The 27,875-nt window shown below is 41.2% G+C and overlaps 1 long non-coding RNA gene across 7 annotated transcripts in view; it reads right to left on the reverse strand.

Moving 5' to 3' along the window:
* LOC101903114 (uncharacterized) overlaps positions 1–27,875 on the reverse strand; it is a 274,464-nt gene that overhangs the window by 59,548 nt on the left and 187,041 nt on the right. The window contains exon 6 of one of the 7 annotated variants that reach the window (XR_009495964.1): positions 22,478–24,888. The exons of the other annotated variants lie outside the window; for them this stretch is intronic. This is a non-coding gene — a long non-coding RNA (uncharacterized lncRNA). Of the gene's footprint in view, positions 1–22,477; positions 24,889–27,875 lie in introns of those variants that run through there. 7 annotated transcript variants of the gene reach the window in all.

Consider the following 27,875-nt stretch of genomic DNA (forward strand, 5'->3'; position numbering starts at 1 on the left):
GTGGCTGCATCTGACGGCTTCTAGACTGCACGTATTCTTTCCTTTCTGAGTTCCCTCAGGGCTCACCAGCTCACCATTAGCCATCCTCAGTGGCTATAATTGCTGATGACTGTGACATTCTTTGTTTACTAATATGGCAGGAAATATTCCATTTCTCATAACCACTGTTGTGAAGCTACCAGTGTAAAGAAGAAATAAATAAAACCAAGTGGAAAACACCAAAAGAGTTTGCAAACCATTTACCTAGAAGCAATCTTGTTTGTCCGGTTACATGCTTCATGAGCTAAACCTGTTTCATTAAAATCACTCTTTCTTGAACTTCTTCAGTGAAATGCGTGTCAGTGGCCAGCCTCTCCCCCAGGGACCTGTCATGGCCCAGCACTTCCTTCAACCAGACCCACAGCAAACCCAGACCACTGTCCATCTAACTGAGGTGGGAGCCCTGCCACACCTCCAGTATGACCAGTAAAATGCTGATTTCTGATGAAGGTTGGAAAACATTCTGATAGGTTGACAGATGGAGGAGAGCTCATCTCACTTCTGAGGGGTACCTAGGCTCCCCAGCATGCCACCAGCTGGGGCTGGGCTGCTGGCTTTGCCCCATAGACTGTAATTTAACAGAGTTAGTCAAGAAAACCAGCAAGTTGTCAACTGGGCTTCATAGGTTTTGAAGCACTGAAATTGTTCTATTCCCCGGAAAGTGCAGTGTTCTACATGCATCCCTTCAGTCCAGCCCTCCCACAGGAGAAAGCACAAACAGGAAAAGGGGGACAAATATTTAGAGATGTTTCCCTTTAAGACGAACTTCATTGGAGTCCTACGTAATGAGCAAACAGCTGCTGAGGATGTACCATGTTTCAGATGCCAGAGTGGCAACGGCTTTACAGTGATGTGGGGGTTGGATATGCATGGTCCCTGTCTTTGTGCAACAAACATGCAATAAATAAATAAATACATAGTTACGGATGCTGATAAACTCTCTGCTCATAGAAAAGGGTATAATGCTGTAAGTCCTAAGACCAAACTAACTTCACCTGGGAGAAGGGTAGCTCTCCACGGAAGGTATCAGTTCAGTTCAGTTCAGTCACTCAGTCGTGTCTGACTCTTTGTGACCCCATGAATCACAGCACACCAGGCCTCCCTGTCCATCACCAACTCCTGGAGTTCACTCAAACTCACATCCATCAGGTCAGTGATGCCATCCAGCCATCTCATCCTCTGTCGTCCCCTTCTCCTCCTACCCCCAATCCCTCCCAGCATCAGAGTCTTTTCCAATGAGTCAACTCTTCACATGAGGTGGCTAAAGTACTGGAGTTTCAGCTTTAGCATCATTCCTTCCAAAGAAATCCCAGGGCTGATCTCCTTTAGAATGGACTGGTTGGATCTCTTTGCAGTCCAAGGGACTCTCAAGAGTCTTCTCCAACACCACAGTTCAAAAGCATCAATTCTTTGGTGCTCAGCCTTCTTCACAGTCCAACTCTCACATCCATACATGACCACAGGAAAAACCAAAGCCTTGACTAGATGGACCTTTAATTAGGTTAAAATTGGTTGAGTAATAAACCATAGGAAGCGAGGTAAGGAGCATTCCAGGCCAAATGACTGGCAGTAGAAAAGTCCTGGGAGGGAACAAGCTTGATACATTCAGGGAATTTAAACCAGACCAGCAGGGCTGGAACATAATGAGCGGGCAGGAGAGAGGCAGGGGCTCTTTGGGAGGATGGAAAAGGGCCAGACTGCCCAGGGCTTGTAGGACTTTGGGTTTCATTTGAGCCACAATGGGAGGCACTGCAGGATTTTAGGAAGAGGAATCATATAAGCTGAACTGCATTTTTAAAAGGCCACAGCCTGACTGTGCAGAGGAAGCAAGAAAAGAAGCAAGGAGACAAATACTGAAGGCAGGTAACTATGGCAAATGATGTGGTAGGTCAGAAATGGACAGAGAGAGAGAGGTAGATATTTATAAATTAATGTAATTAAAATCAAAAGCTCCCAAGCCAGAAATCCTCTCCACAAAGCAGTGGAGAAAGAAAACTTCCATTACTGAATGAGCATCAAACCAGAATGCTATGTGCAGCACAGGCCATCTGCACACATTACACGGCTGAGCAGATACGCCCTATTCCACACAAGAGAAACAGTGACTAGTGTCAGGTAAGAAGACGTGACAACTCCATTTGTCACATACAGCTAATCCTAGATTCACCCAGTAACTGGGGTGGCCATTTGTGTTTGCTAATTGGCGTTATCCCACCCCACCCCCTCAAAAAAGAATAAACTTCTCATATCTTTAAGGGGATAGATTTGCAAGCTGCCACGAGGTTGGGGGCTTCCCAGGTGGCGCAGAGGTAAAGAATCCACCTGCCAAGAGACAAAGTTTCGATCCCTGGGTCGGGAATATCCCTCGGAGAAGGAAATGGCCTCCTACTAAAGTATTCTTGCCTGGAGAATAACATGGACAGAGGAGCCTGGTGGGTGACAGTCCATGGGGTCGCAAAGAGTCAGACATGACTGAGCATGCACACACACACACACACACCTCCAAGTCAGATGCCTACTCTCACACAGAGACTGGGAGACAGGGGTGCTATGTCCCTAGATGTTTATGTTTCAAAGAGATGGCTCCCAAGTCTCAGAGAAAAGCGTGACTTGTCATAAAGCTATGAAGAGAATATTTAGCTTTTAAAAGATTTATATATATTTCAAAGAGAGAAATTACAAGTTTTCTAAAGTAAATGCTGCAGGATAAGAGAGAAGGGAGGCCAGTCTCTTCCTTTATTCTCAAAGAGAGAATTAAACCCCGTATTTTTTAAGTTGGATTTGCCCTTAACAATAGTAGATAGATAAATTGATAGAATTAAGATTAGTGTAATTGGATTAGAGGTGAGGATTTAAGAAAAAAGAGAAGGCGCTAAGATGATGATCAGGAGTTTATGTCAACTTACTGAAAACAAAATGTTTCTCTGTTCTAAAAGTCATGGAATGCTCATGTGCAGCCTGAAGAAGCTGTCCCATTTGAATGTGGTGAAAATTATGTTAAGTGTACACAGGATCTCCAGGGAGCTGATTTCACTAAGTTGTCCCCCAATAACCTCAACAGCAAAACACAAGCATGCCTGGCTCAGCAATGACACAGGCAGTCAGCCCCCATACGGAGCAGGCCTGCAGTTGCAGAGATTTGGGTACACCTAGAGGCCTATCCCTGAAGCAGGCAAATGACTTGTTCTGGTTACAAAATAATTTTCTCTCAGTAACAGACCTACTCCTGCACCCTAGGCTCCTGCTAGGCTCTGTGATAAGAGTGCTAGAGAAGGACTGAAGGAGAAAGAACAGCTCTGCTTCCCTCTTGCTTTGCTTCTCAATCCTTTCAAACTGCTTCAGCAATGACCCTTCACCCTGTTCAGTCACTCAGTCATGTCCAACTCTTTGCAACCCCATGGACTGCAGCACACCAGGCTTCCATGTCCATCACCAACTCCCAGAGCTTGCTCAAACTCATGTCCATTGAGTCAGTGATGCCATCCAACCATCTCATCCTCTGTTGTTCCCTTCTCCTCCTGCCTTCAATCTTTCCCAGCAGCAGGGTCTTTCCCAATGAGTCAGTTCTTCATATCTGATGCTGAAGTATTGGAGCTTCAGCATCAATCCTTACAATGAATATTGGAAGTCCTTCACCTTGTTAGGGACTGTTAATTCCCATCTCCAGCTTTTTTCCCCATCTTCCCAAACAGCCTCACTGTGCCCTGCAAGGTATCAGAAGCAACCCTTCCTCAGAGGTCTCAGTCCCAGGACATGGGGGTCCACTTGTTAGCATCTCAATTCTGACAACCCAACTCCTTTCCTTTGATTCCCTAGCCCCAGGGGTGGAGCTGCTGGCTTCAGTTATTATCTCTGTTCCCTCTCTTTGCTTTTCCAGCTATCCAACACTTAAATTTCCTACCTTAATTTTCCCCTGTAAAAATCCCAACCATGAGTTTTGTTTCCCTGACTGACACAGGATACAAGTGGAGAATCCTGCCAATCATAGAAGTGATGGCGTGTCCTTCACCCTGCCTTTAAAAGTTTGGTGGTGATGATCTCATCTTGGAAAAACGAGAGAACAGAATAGTGAATTGATTTTAAAATAAGAGGGATTTTCTAAATACTAAAATGTGAGTTTATTTCTACTGTTGCCTTATTTTGTATTTCTTTAGATGAATTTAAAAGCCATAATCCAAGGAAAATCAAGTTTGTTTCTAAGTCATCCAACTTGGGAAACATGAACCAGTGAGAGAGATTCCCAGGTCCCAGAGGCAGGGCTCCAGGAAAGTAGAACTTGGAGCCAGGGATGTTGGTATACTCAGAGGAAGCTCTGAATACCAAATCTATCCCTCGCCTCCCCATAGAAAAAGATAGCAACTCAGAAACAGACATCCCAAGGTTCAGCAGGAGTTGCCACCATCCCCTCCATCTCTAGCCACAAAGACAGAGAATCCCCTGTGTAGTACAGGGGTAACCAGAGTCAGGAGCTGTATAAAAAGCCATAATACTCTTTTATGCCCAAATGGGGACTCTCTCAGTGAATCCATGTTCATTTGCTTGAATCATTTGGGTGATGGGAGCAGTTTAAGATAACATGCTCCTCTTTTTTAATAAACTTATTTTTTACTGAGTATAGTTGATTTACAATGTGTTAGTTTCAGGTTTACAGCAAAGTGATTCAGTTATATTTTTGCTGTTGTTATTTTGTTGCTATGTCTGACTCTTTTGTGACCCCATGGACTGTAGCTCATCAGGATCTTCTGTCCATTCGCCCAGTTCAGTTTTATATATATATATATATATATATATATATATATATATATATATATATATATATAATATTTGGGCTTCCCAGGTGTTGCTAATGGTAAAGAACCTGCCTGCCAATGCAGGAGACATAAAGGATGTGGGTTCAGTCCCTGGGTCAGGAAGATCCCTTGGAGGAGGACAGGGCAAGCCACTCCAGTATTCTTGCCTGGAGAATTCCAAGAACAGATGAGCCTAGTAGGCTACAGTCCATGGGGTTGCAAAGAGTCAGACACAACTGGAGCAACTTGGCATGCAGGCATATATAAAATTCAGTTATATATTCTTTCTCAGGTTCTTTTCCCATATAGGTTATTGCAAAATACTGGATATAGTTCCCTGTGCCATACAGTATAGAAAAAAAAATTTATGATTACCAAAGGAGAAAGGTAGGGGAAGGGATAAGTTAGGAATTTGGGAGAAACATAAATATATTCCTCTTTGAAAGAAAGTCTTACCTTTCCTTGAGTTCAGCCTCAGCTCTAATGACAGTAATTATAAATAGTAACAGTACTGGTTAACATTTAGTGGCTGCATATTATGCTCTAAACACTTCAGAGATTAGCTCAGTTAAGCCTTACAATGCAATGAGGCAGCAACTCATTTCGCAGATGAGAAAAGTGAGGCATTGAGAGGTGACTTAGTACACAGCAAGGATGTAAGGTCTGGGCTACTGCTAGACTGGTCTACTGGTCTACTGTCTACCACCCAGACAAGGTGGACCTTGTCTGGGGATCTTTAGTTTTCCTGCCTCCAGCAAACAGCTTTCCTTCTGCCTGGGGATTTCTCTAGGTGCTGCTCCCCATGTGCCCCATGGAGTTTCTCTGTCTCCCCTAGAAGAATGAAGTCTTTGTGGCTAGAAATTGCATCTTGTTCACCATGGTCTCTCCTAAGCCTAGGACTATATCTGGCTCATAATAGACATTCAGTAAATATCTGATGAATGAATAAACTTTTATATATTGTTACTCCTTACTTATCTCACCATTTAAGCAATTTATTACTCCTCCATGTTATATAACTATGGTTAATACAAACTTCAAAAGAATTACTTAGGACTCTGTGAAACTCGATTTCTCTCTCCAAGAAGGGAAAATGCAGTACAGGGAGTTAAACAAGACTTAAAAATCACACGTAAGATATTATCTTCCATGTTGCATTTAGAGAATTTTCATGCCTTTAGCTTTCTTCCAGTTAGTTTCTCAGTAGGGATAGTGTGACCATATAATATCACGACTGTTCAAAAGGTAGACAATGTGAGAGACAGAGGAGCCACTTTCTTAACTCCTCAGAGTTGGTTATGGACCAAACAGAGCAATGCTGACTTCTAAAAAAATGAATAACGTGAGGGTTGTGAGTTAAGTTTTATTTGGGGCAAAATGAGGACTATAGCCTGGGAGACAGTACCTCAGATAGCTCTGAGAAACTGCTCCAAAAAGGCAAGGCAGGGAGGACAGTATGTATGTGGTTTTGATGTAGGAGCAGAATGCAGTCAATCACATTATTTTTTTGCAGAAGGTTTCTGCTAGTCATGAGGAGCAGTTATCACCATGAAAGATTTTAGTGCTTTTCTAGATATGAGGAGATATAAGAATTGGGCTCGTAAAATAGGCTCCTGAAAAAAATCTATCTGAAGACCTGTCCTGCTGGTTTTTCCCAGAGCATGGAGTGCTTCCTTTCTGCTCTCCACCCTGATCTTTCAGGGAGTGTTGAAAACCAGCAGCTGCAGTAGCACATGATTTAAGCCTTATGGTGGTAGATGGCAACTGCCCATGGCAAGTGCCAACTTGTAGTTGCCTGGAGCAAGGTATGTGGCACTGTGGCTACACCCAGAGCAGAGGGGGCTGCCTGCTTAGGCTGAACTCCTGACTCAATTCCTCCTACTATGTGCATGACCTCAGTTACTAAACTCTCTGGTCTTAGTTTCTCCAACTCTACAATGGTGATGGACAGGGAGGCCTGGCGTGCTGCGATTCATGGGGTCGCAAAGAGTCGGACATGACTGAGTTAACGAACTGAACTGAACAATAATAGTACATATCTCATAAGCTGTTTATTACATGAGTTAACATATGTAAAGCAATTAGAACACAGTGTTTGGCACATAACTAGTGCTTATTCTTAGTTTTACCTAGAAGAGGTAATAGAATAGCTCATTAGTATCTAATACAAGTATCATTGTGGTACTTCATTGCTAGAGTAGATAGAAATATGTTTTGGAATTTAACCAACTTTTGAGTAATCTAGTAGTTGTGTGATCTCAGGCTGGCTTCTTTAGCTCTCTGAGCCTCTGTTTCTTCACCCATGAAATGTACTTTGACAATTGTTAGCTTGAAGCAAAAGCGAGAGTCCTAGAAATAAACATATAACCAACAAGCCTAGCTTTTAGGAAATGCTGAGTAAGCAGCAGCTATTTTTAGCAAAGATGAATTTCTCTGCAATCTTAGAAGAAGTGTGGGAAAAAAAAAAAGAAGTGTGGGCTCTGGAAAGTAAGATCAGGTCACTGGACAGAGTGAACTGCCAGGATGATAGAGCATAAGATATGGATTGGGCAGGACAGTCAGCACACAATGGGATGAAAGTCATGAAAAAGGAAGTGTGTGAATGGCAGGGCAGAAACCCTGAAAGCCTCAAGAGCACTAACAGTAAACCAGGGCTAAGGAGGAGGATCCTGCAAGGCAGACTGACAGGGAGACAGGAGGGGAAAAGGGACACATGGTCACAGCTGCAGGGGAGACAAGAAAGGGGAGAAGGAGGAAGGAGAGCTTGATGGTGGCTAATGGGGTGGTGAATTTAGGGAGGACAAGCCCTGGGGAGCAACCTGAGTTTTGCAGCAAGTAGGTCTCAGTGACCTTAAGGTGATCAGCTGACCTTAGTCAGCGTCCAGTCAGGACAGGATACAACATTTTCAGGGCTCAGTGCAAAATGAATATGCGAGCTGGCAAGGGTCAGGGAAGTCCATGTCCCCTTTCCAGACCACAACCACAGTGGACCAGCTCCTCTGAGGAACTGCAGTCTCTGTGGGGGACGCCCTAGGGATCTCCATTGAGGGTCACTAAGAGGTACCCCCGCAGATTCCCCCACCCAACTCCCCATGATGCCACCAGTGCCAGTGGCGGGGGGGGGGGGTCAGCTGCTGCTGCCTTACCACCACACCCTCCAAGACACCAGGTGCCCCACCCCGCAGGGCTCTCCCTGTGCTCTTGCCCAGGTGACCACTAGGGGTGGAGGGCAACAGCAAACACATCCCCACTTCTCTCACCAAGCAACCTGGTGCTGCCTGGAGCTGAGAGTGACAGCAATTCCTGGGCAGGGACCTGGAGCCCCTGCTTCCAACCCCTCCTCAGGAGGTGGGACTTCAGGAGGCGACCCCACCCAAGTTGGTTTCAAGCCTGCCAAAACCATCATCCAATAACTCAAGCATCACTACTATCTCATTAGACTTCCAACAAGGCAAGCCTTCAAACACAAAGTTCCAAAGAACCTGAAGACAGCCACTGTGATCACCAAAGCCCCAGTGCGAGGAGCCCTGTGTGACCTGCCCCACTCCCACCCCTGAAGCCTGCCCGGGGTGCAGTGGAGAGGCGGCTGCAGAGCAAAGCAGTCCTCAAACCACCCACCTGGTTGAAACAACTTTGCTGGGAAGGAGAAGCCAGGTAGAGCAGTAGATAGAAGTAGGGTCAAAGAATTATTTTTGAATTTGTTTTGTTGCTATTGTTGTTTTAATCCAAGAAAGATGAAAGTAAACTTAAAGGCTTCTATGCAAAAAAATTTTTTAAAAAGCTTACGGAAGAAAAACAAGGTGAAGGGAGACGGGAAAGTGATGACAACGGGGGAGGTTCCCAACTGTGTCCAGAAGGGAAGGGACCCAGAGCGCAGGTAGGGGTCTCTTCAGTTACAGGCACAGGGACACCTGGTGTAAGTGGCAGTGCAGAAGGTCTTGAGAGCCAAGGGGAAGGGAGACAGTGCCTGAATCCATTTCTGATGAAGACACTCAACCGTGACACACTGAAGTACTGGTAATCCAAAAGTGGTATTTGACAAAAACATCAAGGGAGAAAGTGGCCCTTGACATGACTAGCCAACATTCTGGCTGGAACCACAGTCCCATGGGCATTCAGTCTAATTTAATGTGTCAGTTAAGAAATATTATGACCACGGCAGTAAATTTTATTTCTGTTGCCATTGCTGTTCTCAATGTTCTATTCATAAAAGCCGTTTCAATCTTTTTCCAATAATTTTCCCTGCAACTAACTCCACTGCCTGTCAACTTCTGAAATACAGTTTTTATTTTAATGGAGCAGACACTTTTTCTGCTCCCTAATCTTAAATTGAACATTGTTCATTGCTTCATTTAGAGGCAGGAAATTATAGTGGAGACTGGGTGCACAAGGAAATCAAATGTCAGCTCCTAAATGACTACAGTGTCATTTAAAGGTTACTTCTTATCTTAATGGGATAACTGGGCCTTCTTATAGAAGAGGCCAATCCCTAAACTCCTTCTGTCTGCTCCAACAAATAGCAAACTCTGAGAGTGAACAGCTCTCTTCTGATGCTCCACGTGCAATCCTAGGAGATACTCACTGATGCTGCTACTCAGGTATCCTGGAAAGAAAGGATACCTGGATGCTCACCATCCTCTTCTTCCTGAAAGTTACTCTCCCTCTCCTACTGCCTTTCCTTTTTTCTCTCCTGTTTTCTCCCTTTGTCTTCCCTGTTTCTTATTTTCTGTCTCTCCCACTCTTTCTCTACTAGAAAACCTGAAATGTGTCACCGTTTTGAGCTGTTCCTTGGTTTGTCATCTGAGATGGCTTAAATTTTAAAAAAGAAAACCTTAAATGACTAGAAATAAAGGTAATTATTTATATAATCAAGTAATTACTTAGTAGTAATAATACAAACATTTGTGAAAGCTACTTTCTTTACCTCAAACTGTGAAAATGTAATAGATTTTTGCATTTGGCAGTTTTTCCTTTTTTAAGTTTAGATCCTCCTTCCTTTGAAACGCATGTTGCATTTGTATGTCAGAGCTTGAGACAATTTTTTTGGATCATCTTGCAACAGATAACCCCCAAAATCTATGAGAAAGTTGAGTTGTCTTTTATTGCCAGTCCTAAGATAGGTATCTACAACCTAAACAAACAAAATTCATTCAGCGTCCCTCTCTTCTTCCTCTAATTTAGTTAACTTTTCAGAGACAAAAAAAAAAAAGAACATGTTGCCACTCAGACTTTCATTTCTGAAAAATTCTCAGGTACATATATATATGCAATATTCTGCACACATGTTCAGGGTGTTCTTTTTCAGGTAATGGTTTGATTTGTTTAAGTAGGGAAGACAAAAGTGTGGGTAAACCCAAAAATCAATATTTTTTCAAGACCTAAGAGTGATATTCACTGAACTGTATATTTATCTATACTTCTGCCTGCCCCATTTAGACAGAAAACCTGAAAAAATAATTACCTGAAAATGTTTGCACAGTGTTGCATATATTCATGGATGCACATAAACAATATTGCATGTGTACATATGTATACATAATATTTTATGAGTATTAAGGTATGTACACAGACGTGTATATTACATATATATGCATATATATATATGTACTTATGGTCTATATATAACAGAATAGGGTTGTAGTTGGTTCTCCATAATAACACTAAAAAAAAACAAGTGCATTTAAAGGGGAAATTGAATTAAGTACTACTATCATATTGGAATCTCTTATAAGTTTATGTTGTGTTAACAGTGTGGGAAATACATATGAACTTGAATTGTCTTGCCAGAAATCACACTGCTGTTTTTGAAAAGCCCACATAAAGCCTGAATTCTCCACACATATTTCATATAAGAAAGCAGCGAATTTGCCAACTTGCATATTTTCTATGCACGCACTTAATTTCTTCCCAAGGGCCCAATTTACTAGTCATTTGGTCTCAACGTCAGGGAATGGACATGGAGAAGCAGAGCTGGAGCAAAACGAGGGCTGCACCTGAGCCAGGAAAATCCTCCTCAACAGATGGCACAGAACTCAAAGACAGAAAAATCCTCAATCAGCCTAGCGAGGTGAAAGTAAAAAAAGAGGCAATGTGGTCAAAAATAGCCTCATTCCTGAAAAGTAAGAAATCTTAAGACATTCCCCATTTATTCTTTCTCTCATTTTCCCAGATCTGCTCTATCAAAGCCTAAATAAACTTAACATTATACTTTGGTTTCCTCTTAAACTACCATTTTTGAAGCTAGGTGAATTTAAATTAACATCAGTTATCCATCCGAGACTGACTCTTATTCAAAGGAAGGGAAAGCAATCAGCAAAAGATTGGAACTGTGTTCTAGCTGAAGTTTCACCTCCAAGTAATTGCTCTGTTTCTAATAGCTACAGAAAAGCCTATTATCTTGATTATAGCTCTTAGTAAGTGAAAATATATTTACATTTCACAAATGTTAGGAGTTTCACAAGTCTTAAATTTCAGGGAGTAATATCAAATTATCCATTTATTATTAATAATTAGCACTTTAAAATTTATTTGTATTTGCTTGCTACTAACAAATATTTTTATTTAGTCATTACATATACAAGAAAAATTTTAATGTACCTAAATATCTAAATCAGAGAAGGCAATGGCACCCCAATCCAGTACTCTTGCCTGGAAAATCCCATGGATGAAGGAGCCTGGTAAGCTGCAGTCCATGGGGTCGCTAAGAGTCAGACACGACTGAGCGACTTCACTTTGACTTTTCACTTTCATGCCTTGGAGAAGGAAATGGCAATCCACTCCAGTGTTCTTGCCTGGAGAATCCCAGGGACAGAGGAGCCTGGTAGGAGGCCGTCAATGGGGTTGCACAGAGTCGGACACGACTGAAGCAACTTAGCAGCAAATACCTAAATGCATAGTTGTCTCTATATTTTATTTAGAATTTATGACTCCAACACAGACTCACAAAAATATTCATAGATCCACTGATTGTCATTGGAGGCTATAGCTTAATATAGAGAGACAACTACATCAAAGAAATAAAAAATACACCAGAAAACAAAAAGTGCTGTGAAGGGGACTTCCCCAGTGGTCCAGTGGCGAAGACTCTGTGCTCCCAATGCAGGAGGCCCAGGTTCCACCCTGGTCAGGGAACTAGATCCTACATGCTGCAATGAAGATCGAAGGTCCCATGTGCTGGAACTAAGAACTGCTGCAGCCAAAAAAAAAAAAAAAAAAAAAAGGACTATGAAGAAAATTCACATGAAGTGATGTGAGAATATCTGGGTGGCTCTTTTAGCTGTGTGGAAAACAGAACACCATCAGATGTCACTGAGGAATGTTGAGGAAGTGACTGATCAAATGCCAAGACAGATGTCAGAGGCAATGGTGGAAACCCTGTAAAGAACCACATAAACCAAGACCAGCGCCCTCTAGCATGATTTTAAAGACTGGAATGAGTATGAAAGGGATTAAAGAAGGCTGGCACAATTAAATCATCCCATTTTTTTTTTTTTTTTACTCTGGAATATAGGACTAGTCAGTCAACAGTTCACAAAACTTTATCACTCTTGTCATGGAGGACTCTTTCTTTGAGGAAAGAGCTTGTTGTTACTGCTGTTTAGTCGATAAGAAGTATCTGACTCTTTTGTGACCCCATGGACTATAACCCATCAGGCTCCACTGTTCATGGGATTTCCCAGGCAAGAATACAGGAATGGGCTGCCATTTCCTTCTCCAGTGGATGTTTCTGCCCCAGGGACTGAACTCAGGTCTCCTGCTTTGAGGCAGATTCTGTACCACTGAGCCACTAGGGAAGCCCTTACTAAAAGTAGGATAGTATATAACAACTGCAACTTTACTCTATTTAAAAAGTTGAAAATCCACTACAGCTTTGTAGTCGCTTACTATATATGTATGTATTCAAGGTATTTGTTGTACACCACAATAAAATCAGTCAATTCTATATTTATGAATCTGCATGTTTCTCTGGGTCTTGATTTCTTTTTCTTTTCTTTTTTCTCTTAGCAGAAGGTTAGGGAAAACCTCTGAAGACATTTAATATGATATATGAAAAACCATGCAATGGAAGCAAAGATCATTAAAGATAATTTAAGAAAAAAGAACAACCAGTTAAAAACAACTACTTTGATAAATAAGAACAGTTATCAATTAAATGATACCTCCTTTATCTTTGACTTTTGAATGCAACTTTTTAATTCTGTATTTACAGTTGAAGGGGCATTCTTGGTATGGTTGAAAGCAAGGCATTCTTTTTCTGCTTTTCCATAGTACTTCATACAACATATTCATAAGAAAAACTCTACTTGCTTAACTCTGGGTTTTATAGTAAAACAGATGGTCATACTGCATAATGATTTCCCTCTTTGGTTCTGATTGAGTTAACTTTTCTCAAGTGTCCATGAACAATAAAATGAAATGAAAATGAAATATATATACACACACACACACACACACATAATGAAAGCTTTAAAAATTAGAGATTGAACCTGAAAAGGATTGGGTATTATGTGGACATTTTGATTATGTCAATTTCAAGTCAGTTTTATCTTCAGTCTTCATTTCTACCATCTATTTGTCCTGTCTGGAAAAGAGCTACCACCAAAAGTACCCTATCAAAATCCCTTACATCTTTTTAAAAAGATGTAATTTTCCTCAAATTACAAAACAAAGTAATCTCCATTGAAAAGTAACATGAATTGGGGTTTTGTTTTGTTTTTTAGCAAAACAATAAATATATTCTAATCTGGTCTGAGTGCTCACAGACCATGTTAAAATCAAAAGACTGTTCTGGCTAGGCAAAGATGAATCTGCAAAAGCTGAACTCTAATTCTCCAGGTGATTTGGCTGCTTGCCTTGTTCATGCATGCTAAATCTCTTCAGTCATACCCAACTCTTTGCATCCCTATGGACCATAGCCTGCCAGGCTCTTCTGTCCATGGAATTCTCCAGGCAAGAATACTGGAGCGGGTTACCATGCCCTCCTCCAAGAGATATTCTCAACCCAGGGATTGAAACCTCTCTTACGTCTACCTGCATTGGCAGGTGGGTTCCTTACCACTAGCACCACCTGGAAAGCCCCATTTGCCTTAGACTGGTTCAAAACTGGGAAAGGAGTATGTCAAGGCTGTATATTGTCATCCTGCCTATTTAAATTAAATATAGAGTACATCATGCAAAATGCCAGGCTGGAGGAAGCACAAGCTGGAATAAAGATTGCCAGGAGAAATATCAACAACCTCAGATATGCAGATGTGTGAAACATGAAAGTGCTCAGTCATGTCTGACTCTTTGTGACCCCATGGACTATAGTCCATGGAATTTTTTAGGCCAGAATACTGGAGTGAGTATCCTTTCCCTTCTCCAGGGGATCTTTCCAACCCAGGGATTGAACCCAGGTCTCCCACATTGCAGGCAGATTCTTTATCAGCTGAGCCACAAGGGAAGCCCAAGAACACTGGAGTGAGTAGCCTATCCCTTCTGCAGTGGATCTCCTTGACCCAGGAATCGAACTGGGGTCTCCTATATATGCAGATGATACCACCCTTATGGCACAAAGCAAAGAGGAACTAAAAAGCATCTTGATGAAGGTGAAAAAAGAGTGAAAATGCTGTCTTAAAGCTCAAAATTCAAAAACTAAGATCATGGCATCCAGTCCCATCACTTTATGGCAAATAGATAGGGAAACAATGGAAACAGTGACAGTCTTTATTTTCTTGGGCTCCAACATCACTGTGGACAGGGACTGCAGCCATAAAATTAAAAGATGCTAGCTCCTTGGAAGAAAAGCTATGACAAACCTGAACAGCTTATTAAAAAGCAGAGATGTTATTTTGCTGACAAAGTGCCATATAGTCAAAGCTATGGTTTTTCCAGTAGTCATGTACAGCTGTGAGAGTTGGACCATAAAGAAGGCCGAGTGGCAAAGAACTGATGTTTCCAAACTGTGGTGTTGGAGAAGACTCTTGAGAGTCCCTTGGACACAAAGGAGATCAAACCAGACAATCCTAAAGGAAATCAACTCTGAATATTCATTGGAACGACTGCTGCTGAAGCTGAAGCTCCAGTACTTTGGCAACCTGATGTGAAGAGTCAACTCACTGGAAAAGACTCTGATGCTGGGAAAGATTGAAGGCAGGAGGAGAAGGGGATGACAGAGGATGAGATGTCTGGATGGCACCATTTCCCTGAGCAAGCTCTGGGAAGAACAGGGAAGCCTGTGTGTTACAGTCCAAATAGTTGGACATGAATGAGCAACTGAACAACAACAGTTATATAATGTGGAACATTCTATGAAGCCCTTAGTTTAAAGGGTACTTATTTACATATTTGAAAATCATGGCCAGCTCATACAAAATCTGCCAAACTTTGTTGAACCAAAAATCTTTGCATATTGACTCAATATTTGGAATTCATTCTTCATCTAGTTGTGAAGTCGCTCAGTCGTGTCTGACTCTTTGTGACCCCATGGACTGTAGCCCACCGGGCTCCTCCATCCATGGAATTTTCTAGGCAAGAGTACTGGAGTGGGTTGCCATTTCCATCTCCAATTCTTCATCTAAGAATCTGGCTATTATTTGTAGAGTAATCAACTTGGAATCAGGCTTCCCAGGTGGCTCAGTGGTAAAGAATCCACCTGCCAAGCAAAACATCTAGAGTTTTGTTGTGTAAAGCAGTTAAGCTACTCAGAAAGAGTGTGATACTCTAGAGACTTGCCTTTAAGTGTTTTGAGGTGGGTGCAGCACATGATTAATCTTTACCCCCACTACTTAGGTAATGTTTTTCTGAATATTCCACTCTCCGCCCCATGAGTTATGGGCTTTTCCACTCTGGCAGATGGGAACACAAACTCTTCCCGGGTTTTTGTGATCTCTGTGTACTGCTCCTTTTGGGTGGTTCTATCCACAGTCTCAGAGAGTTTCCTCACATGCAGAAGACTTGCTGGAAGCACCAGAGGACCAGGCGAGCACTCTATCCACAATGCTCTCTACTCGCTAGGGTGTGGATGAGAGAATCTAATTACCGTGGGCCTCCCTTGACTTCCAGCTTTGTGTCCTCAACTCAAGAAGATGGCTGGGCTCCACTGGTTTCTCTCTGCACAGCAGCCAGGAACACTATGAAGGCAGGAGGCTGGAGAGATTGTTCAGTTCAGTTCAGTCGCTTAGTCGGGTCCAACTCTTTGTGACCCCACGAATCACAGCAATCCAGGCCTCCCTGTCCATCACCAACTCCCGGAGTTCACTCAAACTCATGTCCATCGAGTCAGTGATGCCATCCAGCCATCTCATCCTCTGTAGTCCCCTTCTCCTTCTGCCCCCAATCACTCCCAGCATCAGACTCTTTTCCAATGAGTCAACTCTTCGCATGAGGTGGCAAAAGTACTGGAGTTTCAGCTTCAGCATCATTCCTTCCAAAGAAATCCCAGGGCTGATCTCCTTCAGAATGGACTGGTTGGATCTCCTTGCAGTCCAAGGGACTCTCAAGAGTCTTCTCCAACACCACAGTTCAAAAGCATCAATTCTTCGGTGCTCAGCCTTCTTCACAGTCCAACTCTCACATCCATACATGACCACAGGAAAAACCATAGCCTTGACTAGACGGACCTTTGTTGGCAAAGTAATGTCTCTGCTTTTGAATATGCTATCTAGGTTGATCATAACTTTTCTTCCAAGGAGTAAGCGTCTTTTAATTTCATGGCTGCAGTTACCATCTGCAGTGATTTTGGAGTCCAAAAAAATAAAGTCTGACACAGTTTCCACTGTTTCCCCATCTATTTCCCATGAAGTGATAGGACCAGATGCCATGATCTTCGTTTTCTGAATGTTGAGCTTTAAGCCAACTTTTTCACTCTCCTCTTTCACTTTCATCAAGAGGCTTTTCAGTTCTTCTTCACTTTCTGCCATAAGGGTGGTGTCATCTGCATATCTGAGGTTATTGATATTTCTCCCGGCAATCTTGATTCCAGCTTGTGTTTCTTCCAGTCCAGCGTTTCTCATTATGTACTCTGCATATAAGTTAAATAAACAGGGTGACAATATACAGCTTTGACATACTCCTTTTCCTATTTGGAGCCAGTCTGTTGTTCCATGTCCAGTTCTAACTGTTGCTTCTTGACCTGCATACAGATTTCTCAAGAGGCAGATCAGGTGGTCTGGTATTCCCATCTCTTGAAGAATTTTCCACAGTTTCTTGTGATCCACACAGTCAAAGGCTTTGGCATAGTCAATAAAGCAGAAATAGATGTTTTTCTGGAACTCTCTTGCTTTTTCCATGATCCAGCGGATGTTGGCAATTTGATCTCTGGTTCCTCTGCCTTTTCTAAAACCAGCTTGAACATCAGGAAGTTCACAGTTCACATATTGCTGAAGCCTGGCTTGGAGAATTTTGAGCATTACTTTACTAGCATGTGAAATGAGTGCAATTGTGGAGTAGTTTGAGCATTCTTTGGCATTGCCTTTCTTTGGGATTGGAATGAAAACTGACCTTTTCCAGTCCTGTGGCCACTACTGAGTTTTCCAAATTTGCTGGCATATTGAGTGCAGCACTTTCACAGCATCATCTTTCAGGATTTGAAATAGCTCAAATTTCAAATTTCATCACCTGGAATTCCATCACCTCCACTAGCTTTGTTCATAGTGATGCTTTCTAACGCCCACTTGACTTCACATTCCAGGATGTCTGGCCCTAGGTCAGTGATCACACCATCGTGATTATCTGGGTCGTGAAGATCTTTTTTTTATAGTTCTTCTGTGTATTCCTGCCACCTCTTCTTAATATCTTCTGCTTCTGTTAGGTCCATACCATTTCTGTCCTTTATTGAGCCCATCTTTGCATGAAATGTTCCCTTGGTATCTCTAATTTTCTTGAAGAGATCTCTAGTCTTTCCCATTCTGTTGTTTTCCTCTATTTCTTTGCATTGATTGCTGAAGAAGGCTTTCTTATCTCTTCTTGCTATTCTTTGGAACTCTGCATTCAGATCCTTATATCTTTCCTCTTCTCCTTTGCTTTTTGCTTCCTTCTTCTCACAGCTATTTGTAAGGCCTCCCCAGACAGCCATTTTGATTTTTTGCATTTCTTTTCCATGGGGATGGTCTTGATCCCTGTCTCCTGTACAATGTCATGAACCTTATTCCATAGTTCATCAGGCACTCTATCTATCAGATCTAGGCCCTTAAATCTATTTCTCACTTCCACTGCATAATCATAAGGGATTTGATTTAGGTCATACCTGAATTGTATGGGGTACTGTTTCCCTTCTTTCAGGGACCACTGCCCTTCCTTGCCTGAAAACCAGTGTTTTGGAAATTGTTGTATATCTATATAATATTTCATAATATTTTACATATCATATGTATATAAATATATAAATTTTTATAAATTATATGTAATACATATTATAGTTGAAATTTATAATATAATATTTATATTTCATATAAATACATGTATAATATTAATATATATAAAATAAATTATAAATTTATAGATCATAATTTTAAATATATTTATATAGACATAAATTTATATAAATATTGTATATAAATATATATTTACATAAATGCATACTGTATATATTATATTAATATTTATTTTGATATATAATATTTATAATATTTTAAATGTATATATATTTTTTACCTAGATTTTTAGTTCTTTTCAGTACTTTTATTTCTTTAAAATGATTCTTGTTTCTTCATCTTGGCTAGCTAAGTACAGAAGTTGTGATTTTTTTTTAATAATCTACTTCAGTAAGGTGGAAGGAGACAGTATCAGGCTTTCACATGGTCTTAGTTAATATGATGGCTTTGGCTTTGACCCCCAAGTGGACTCAGTGTAAACTTTTCTTCAACTGCCAATATGTCAATCCCAGTTGTGCATCCAGATGTGGGAGATTAACCACAGAGTGAGGCCACAGACCCAGCAGACCCACCGCAAACTAGATGTTGCTGGGGACTCTATGGACCTAGCCCTCCATTTGTCATCTCTCTATTGGAGGATCCATGATGACATTTCAGGTTTCCTGACTTCAAAAGCCCTAGAGATCTCTGAGTATTATCCTTTCCTCACTGCATAATCAGCCAAATGAAAAACTGTGAACCTCTTGGGAAGACCTGGGAGAATCATGATAGTACATACCTGCCATGATATTGTAGGGTTCTACCTCCTGTCGACTGGACCACACCTACAGTCAATGGGTCCTGGGTCTAAATATTGCTTCTTGTCTGGAAATGTAGTAAGACCATGTAATTTTATTGAGCTGATCACTCTCAGCTTCCTGATCAATCATTCTTGCTTTCTTTGCTTTTACTTTTTATTTAGTTTTGACAAATAAGAGTTGCATATATTTATAGTTTTAAAAATACATATGAATTACTTCAGTAGATCATTTTATGCTGAAGAGCTCTGGAGAACTTGCAAGGTGACAAAAGAGCTACAAAGAAAAACTATAGAAAAGGTAAAAGGAAACTACAAACACATGCAGACAAGAAAACGATTTATGAAAGACCAGGATGGCCCTCGATTTTTTCTCTATAATATTTAAAGTGAATAATGATCGTCTGAAAAAACAGGCTTAAAACTTAACATTCAAAAAACTAAGATCATGGTATCCAGTCCCATCACTTCACGGCAAATAGATGGGGAGAAAATGGAAACTGACAGATTTTATTTTCTTGGGCTCCAAAATCACTATGGACGGTGACTGCAGCCATGAAAGTAAACAACATTTGCTCCTTGGAAGAAAAGCTATGACAAAGCAAGACAGAGTTAAAAAGCAGAGGCATAACTTTGCTGACAAAGCTCCATATAGTCAAAGCTATGATTTATCCAGTAGTCATGTACAGATGTGAAAGTTGGACCATAAAGAAGGCTGAAAGTGAAAGTGAAAGTCGTTCAGTCATATCCAACACTTTGCAACTCCATTGACTATACAGTCCATGGAATTCTCTAGGACAGAATACTGGATGGGTAGCGTTTCCATTCTCCAGGGGATCCTCCCAACCCAGGGATTGAACTCAGGTCTCCTGCATGGCAGGTGGATTCTTTACCAACTGAGCTATCAGGGAAGCCCTGAACGCCAAAGAATTGATGTTTCAAACTCTGGTGCTGGTGAAGACTCTTGAGAGTCCCTTGGACAGCAAGGAGATCAAATCAGTCAATCCTAAAGGAAATCAACCCTGAATATTCATTGGAAGGACTGATGCTGAATCCAAAGCTCCAATATATTGGCCACCTGATGCAAAGAGCCAACTCTGGAAAAGACCCTGATGCTTGAAAAGATTAAAGGCAGGAGAAGGGGAGGACAGAGGATTAGATGGTTGGATGGCATCACCAACTCAATGGAAATGAGCTTGGGCAAACTCTGGGAGATGGTGAAGGACAGGGAAGTCTGGCGTGCTACAGTCCATGGGGTCACAAAGTTGGCCATGACTGAGCAACTGAACAACAACAACAAAAGAGACCAGACTGACCAAATCAGTGGAGGTTCCTGATTTAGTCCTTTTAACCGTACCAAAGTGACGTGAAAGTGTCAGTCACTCAGTTGTGTCTGGCTCTTGACGACCCCATGGTCTGTCCATGGAATTCTCCAGGCAAGAATACTGAGTGGGTTGCCATTTCCCTCTCCAGAGGGTCTTCCTGACCCAGGGATCGAACCCAGGTCTCCTGCATTGCAGGCAGATTCTTTACCATCTGATCTACCAGAAAGTTCATTTCAGTTGAGTCACTCAGTTGTGTCTGACTCTTTGCCACCCCATGGACTGCAGCATGCCAGGCTTCCCTGTCAATCACTAACTCCCGGAGCTTGCTCATTATGACCATTATGTCGGTGATGCCATCCAACCATCTCATTCTCTGTTGTTCCCATCTCCTCATGCCTTCAATCTTACCCAGCATCAAGGTCTTTTCAAATGAGTCAGTTCTTTGCATCAGGTGGCCAAAGTATTGGAGTTTTTCAGTTTCAGCATCAGTCCTTTCTATGAATATTCATGACTGACTTCTTTGAGGATTGACAAGTTTGATCTCTTTGCAGCCCATGGGACTGTCAAGAGTCTTCCTCAACACCACAGTTCAAAAGCATCAATTCTTCGGCACTCAGCTTTCTTTATAGTCCAACTCTCACATCTGTACATGACTACTGGAAAAACAATAGCTTTGACTAGACGGACCTTTGTCAGCAAAGTAATGTCTCTGCTTTTTAACATGCTGTCTAGGGTGGTCATAGCTTTTCTTCCAAGGAGCAAGCATCTTTTAATTTCTTGGCTGTAGTCACCATCTGTAGTGATTTTGGAGCCCGAGAAAATAAAGTCTCTCACTGTTTTCATTGTTTCATAAAGTGATGGGACCAGATGCCATGATCTTAGTTTTTTGAATGTTAAGTTTTAAGCCAGCTTTTTCACTCTCCTCTTTCACTTTCATCAAGAGGCTCTTTAGTTATTCTTCACTTTCTGCCATAAGGAGTAGTCCTCATAGTCAACAAGAGAGTCTGAAATGCTGTACTTGTGTGCAATCTCAAAAATGACAGAACGATCTCTGTTCATTTCCAAGACAAACCGTTCAATATCACAGTAATCATAGTCTATGCCTCAAACAGTAATGCTAAAGAAGCTGAAGTTAAACAGTTTTATGAAGACCTACAAGACCTTCTAGAACTAACACCCGAAAAAGATGTCCTTTTCATCTTAGGGGACTGGAATGCAAAAGTAGGAAGACAATAGATACCTAGAGTAACAGGCAAATTTGGCCTTGGAGTACAAAATGAAGAGGGGGCAAAGGCTAACAGAGTTTTGCCAAGAGAACATGCTGGTCATAGCAAACACCCTCTTCCAACAACACAAGAGAAGACTGCACATGGACATCACCACATGGTCAACACCGAAATCAGACTGATTATATTCTTTGCAGCCAAAGATAGAGAAGCTCTATACAAGCTCTATACAATGTCAGCAAAAACAAGACTGGGAGCTGACTATGGCTCAGATCATGAACTCCTTAATGCCAATTTCAGACTTAAATTGAAGAAAGTAGGGAAAACCACTAGACCATTCAGGTACGAACTAAATCACATCCCTTATGGTTATACAGTGGAAGTGAGAAACAGATTTAAGGGACTAGATCTGATAGAGTACCTGATGAACTATGGACAGAGGTTTGTGACATTGTACAGGAGACAGGGATCAAGACCATCCCCATGGAAAAGAAATGCAAAAGAGCAAAACGGCTGTATGAGGGGGCCTTACAAATAGCTATGAAAAGAAGAGAAGCAAAAAGCAAGGGAGAAAAGAAAAGATATAAGCATCTGAATGCAGAGTTCTAAAGAATAGCAAGGAGAGATAAGAAAGCCTTCCTCAATGATCAATGCAAAGAAATAGAGGAAAACAATAGAATGGGAAAGACTAGAGATCTCTTCAAGAAAATTAGAGATACCAAGGGAACATTTCATGCAAAGATGGGCTCAATAAAGGACAGAAATGGTATGGACCTAACAGAAGCAGAAGATATTAAGAAGAGGTGGCAAGAATACACAGAAGAACTATACAAAAAAGATCTTCACGACCCAGATAATCACAATGGTGTGATCACTCACCTAGAGCCAGACATCCTGGAATGTGAAGTCAAGTGGGCCTTAGAAAGCATCACTATGAACAAAGCTAGTGGAGGTGATGGGATTCCAGTTGAGCTATTCCAAATCCTGAAAGATGATGCTGTGAAAGTGCTGCACTCAATATGCCAGCAAATTTGGAAAACTCAGCAGTGGCCACAGGACTGGAAAAGGTCAGTTTTCATTCCAATCCCAAAGAAAGGCAATGCCAAAGAATGCTCAAACTACTGCACAATTGCACTCATTTCACATGCTAGTAAAGTAATGCTCAAAATTCTCCAAGCCAGGCTTCAACACTACATGAACCATGAACTTCCAGATGTTCAAGCTGGATTTAAAAAGCAGAGGAACCAGAGTTCAGAATGAAAAACAGCCGTTGGATCATCACAAAAGCAAGTGAGTTCCAGAAAAAAACATCTACTTCTGCTTTATTGATCTACCATGGAAGCCCATACTAAAATACTGATTTAAGTGTCAGGTCTGCTTACATATTGAGATAAGTATAGTAGAGGGGCCTGGAAGCTGTAAATGTTGATAATCCTGCTTTACCATATGGATCAGGATTTCATTCCCTACACTCAATGAGAGAAGAACGGCATTTCAAAGCTGCATCAGTTACACTGAGGAAAAGCTAATGTTCATTCAGACTGAGAAGATAAATCAAGAAAAAAGAATGATAAATGTTGCTTTATTAGGATTCTCTTTAAGATCCATTTCTTCTTCATAAGTGATTCATTGTCTTCTCTCCTGATTCTTAGGTCGTCTCATAAGCATTTGAAGAACTTTTGCTCAGTGAGGAAAGAAAATAATGCCTGAAATTTTTTCTCTTAAATCATTGTTGACACTTGAAATTGTACTGAAGCCGTTCTCTGTAGCCTCCATGCTTTGGGAAGGAGCAACTGGAGAGATACAGTGAGCTCCTAATGATATCAAAAGAGGCATTTTAACTTTCATGTGTCTCTGTTCCCCATTCCCTTTCTGCACATTGATAACAAAAACACATTCTACTTAACAATTGTTTTGATACTCAACGGAGAAGGCATCTTAGAGACTAACTTCTGTATTTTGCAGATAACTTTTTGGAACTTTCCAGGTGGCTCTAGTGGTAAAGAACGCACCTGCCAGTACAAAAGACTTAAACAACATGGGATCCATCCCTGGGTCAGGAAGATTCCCTGGAGGAGGGCATGACAACCCACTACAGTATTCTTGCCTGGAGAATCTCATAGATGGAGGAGTCTGAGGGGCTACAGTCCATGGGGTCGCAACAAGAGTTGGACACAACTTAGCGACTAGACAAGAACGACAGCAAATGTAAGTTCATGAAAAATGAACTTTTACAGTTAAGTAATGTAAGTTCACTTCATACAAGGAATTGTCCAAAACCACAGACTCAGTCAGTGACAGAGTGAGTATGATGCTAATCATAGAGTCACACTCAATTCAAGATACTTTCTTGGTCCCTCCCCTGGTTGCCCAGTGATTAAGATTCCACCTTGCAATGCAGGGGACATGGGTTCAATCCCTGGTGGGGGAACGAACATCCCACAGGGCTTGGAGCAACAACGCCTGTGCTCTGGGACTACTGAGCCCACGGGTCACAACTAAAGGATCCTTGCAATACAACAGAAGATCCTGCGTGATGCAATAAGATCTCATTTGTTGCAGCTAAGAACAGACACAGTTAAATAAATAAATAAATACAATACTTTTTTAAAAAAAGACACTTGCTTATCTCTATAGTTAAGTTTATGTAGTTTAAGCAATTTACTGCATAGTAATAGCTGCTAATCAATACTGAAAACAGAGGCATATTTCAATACAGCAGTGAGGCAAGTGAATTCATTCAGTCAAGGTAATGACTTCTGCTTTTACTAAAGAATGATGGGACTTGCAGGTTAGAAAGTAGAAGAGTTGTTCAAAAATAAGTTTATCAAGTTAGTCCAGTGTGTATATAACACTACAGCTTTGGTGATGGTATATTTTTAGCTTAATTGGCAATTATCTAGAGTGGCTTTGATGTACCTCTATTTCCAAAGGCCTCATTTAAAAAAATATATATGTTTATGACACAACTCATTCTTTTCTATTGAAAAAATATTTAGTGAAAACTACTGATTCCATGGATTTGAGTGAATGCCTATGTCCTGATTACCAACTCATCAAATGTCAACGGTTTTAGTTACAAACTTCTTCAGGTTTCAAAAAGATTTGACAGCTCACTGAAATTTTTATCACTCTTTATAATAAATGTTATGACAATCCACTGGATGCATTACAGAATAACCACTGACTATGTGATAGGCACAAACTTGAGTAAGAGCTATAGACATGAGAAAGATTTGGTATGACTCATTTAAAGAGGTGCTATTAATAAAATTCTTACCATGAGCAAGCTGGATTTCAGAGATTATCATATGACTTCCCAGGGGCCTTGCTAGTTCATCTGCCACGTAGAAGCAGCTCCTACAATACATTTTAAATTTTTCTTCTTTTCGTTTGTCAGTGCTTCTAGTTTTATAAATCATGAAGCTCATTACAAACATCCCTTTCTAGATTTCAAGGTAAAGACAAGTATAGAAATCTGGAAGGATCAATTTTTTTTCCAAAATGACAAATTCCTATTTTGTTTTGCTTTTTAATAATTCCAAAAATAATGCATAAACTTCTCTTATTTGAGGTCCCACTCTTGTAGGATTTGAACCTATCTTCAGCCTGTTTGCAAGGAGAACTCTAAGGAACAGTTCTGCCCCAGTGTGTATGTGTGCTTAGTCGCTCAGTCTTGTCTGACTCTGCAGCCCATGGACTGTAGCCTGCTAGGCTACTCTGCTCAAGAAATTTTCCAGGCAAGAATACTGGAGTGGCATGCCATTTCCTACTCCAGGGGATCTTCCCAACCCAGGGATCGAACCTGTGTCTCTTGCGTCTCCTGCATTGGCAGGCAGATTCTTTACCATTAGCACCACCTGGGTAGTCCCTAAGTTATGCCTCAGAGTTGTCCCAGATAAGCAAGGTATCCGGAGTAAAATGGGAGCACTAATAATCACACAGAATTCAAGATAATGAATCACAGCCTTCACCCAGGCTTATATCCTTCAGAATTCCAGATGGGCTGCCTGCCCACGCTGTTTCAGATATATGAGCCCTGCCAATAGAAGCCCTGGAAACTGGCATAATTTCAAGTCATCCATCAGGCATTCAGGTGGACTTCTGCACAAATGATCCATTATTACTTAGAACTGAGTAGTTTTGGAACAACCCTAAAACCAGTGGCAACCTCCTCTCTAAAGAGGGAGTTCAAGTCCCCCTCTTCCTCCATCACTTAGTGTCCAGGTTATAGCTGTTCTCAGTGTGAGAGGTAAGGTTTTGAAGATGTTAAATTTCTTACTTGTTTGTGTTCAGGCTGCATTTGAGAGATTCTTCTCATGACCCTTCCTTCAGGATTGTGTCAGTTCAGTTCAGTTCAGTCACTCAGCCGTGTCCAACTCTTCGAGACCCTATGGACCACAGCACACCAGGCCTCCCTGTCCATCATCAACTCCCAGAATTTACTCAAACTCATCTCCATTGAGTCAGTGATGCCATCCAGCCACCTCATCCTCTGTCGTCCCATTCTCCTCCTGCCCTCAATCTTTCCCAGGATCAGGGTCTTTTCAAATGAGTCAGCTTTTCACATCAGGTGGCCAAAGTATTGGGTTTTAGCTTCAACATCAGTCCTTCCAATGAACATTCAGGACTGATCTCCTTTAGGATGGACTGGTTGGATTTCCTTGGAGTCCAGGGGACTCTCAAGAGTCTTCTCTAACACCACAGTTCAAAACCATCAATTCTTCAGTGCTCAGCTTTCTTCACAGTCCAAGTCTAATATCCATACATGACCACAGGAAAAACCATAGCGTTGACTAGACGGACCTTTGTTGACAGAGTAATGTCTCTGCTTTTTAATATGCTGTCTAGGTTGGTCATAACTTTCCTTCCAAGGAGTAAGTGCCTTTTAACTCCATGGCTGCAGTCAACATCTGCAGTGATTTTGGAGCCCAGAAAAATAAAGTCAGCCACTGTTTCCACTCTTTCCCCATCTATTTGCCATGAAGTGATGGGACCAGATGCCATGATCTTAGTTTTTTGAATGTTGAGCTTTAAGCCAACTTTTTCACTCTCCTCTTTTACTTTCATCAAGAAGCTCTTTAGTTCTTCACTTTCTGCCATAAGGGTGGTGTCATCTGCATATCTGAGGTTATTGATATTTTTCCCAGCAATCTTGATTCCAGCTTGTGTTTCCTCCAGCCCAGTGTTTCTCATGATGTACTCTTCATATAAGTTAAATAGGCAGGGTGACAATATACAGCCTTGATGTACTCCTTTTCCTATTTGGAACCAGTCTGTTGTTCCATGTCCAATTCTAACTGTTGCTTCCTGACCTGCATATAGGTTTCTCAAGAGGCAGGTCAGGTGGTCTGGTATTCCCATCTCTTGAAGAATTTTCCACAGTTTATTGTGATCCACACAGTCAAAGGCTTTGGCATAGTCAATAAAGCAGAAATAGATGTTTTTCTGGAACTCTCTTGCTTTTTTGATGATCCAGCAGGTGTTGGCAATTTGATCTCTGGCTCCTCTGCCTTTTCTAAAACCAGTTGGAACATCTGGAAGTTCACAGTTCACATGTTGCTGAAGCCTGGCTTGGAGAATTTTGAGCATTACTTTACTAGCATGTGAGATGAGTGCAATTGTGTGGTAGTTTGAGCATTCTTTGGCCTTACCTTTGTTTGGGATTGGAATGAAAACTGACCTTTTCCAGTTCCAGATATGGGACAAGTACAAATTCACTCTTCACTGATTATAAAATACCACAGTCTTCCATGTCAAAAATTCTATCATTCCCAGAAGAAACCCTCATCTAGAGTTCTTTGCATTGCAAAAGCTAATCTGATTACATTATCCAGCAAAGTTATTGCAGATTTCAACCTGATGTCACCCTTTGATGTCACCTGTAAAATCTGTCCTTTCACAGCATAGTCACTTCTTGCTAATAGATTCTGACAGGACAACTGGCACCCTGACTCTCACTCCTGTACCTGCTTCTGGCTCTGTTTAGCTGTATCAAAAATTATTGAGCTTTCTTTTTTGGACTTAAAAACAACAATAAAAAATCAAGTATACACTCCTACTTAATCCAATGACAAAGCAATGCTCCCAAAAGAAAAAGAGAGTAGAGAGAAATTTCCAAATTCACTGGAATTGGAATTACAAAGTGTCCTTAGCATTAATTAATGAAGCTCTCGGAGTAAATCATTAGGAACTTTGATTATGTTATAATAGCTTTTTCTAATAAAACATGCAAAGGGCAAATAGATTGCTTACTGTATTTATTTGTGTGTTTATAAACAATCATGTCGGGAAAATGGTTAGAATATGGCTCTTCCACCTGAAATCTAACATAAACATCACACCTG

This window comes from Bos taurus, chromosome 9 (genome assembly GCF_002263795.3).
Source record: "Bos taurus isolate L1 Dominette 01449 registration number 42190680 breed Hereford chromosome 9, ARS-UCD2.0, whole genome shotgun sequence".
NCBI classification, from domain to species: Eukaryota; Metazoa; Chordata; class Mammalia; order Artiodactyla; family Bovidae; genus Bos; species Bos taurus.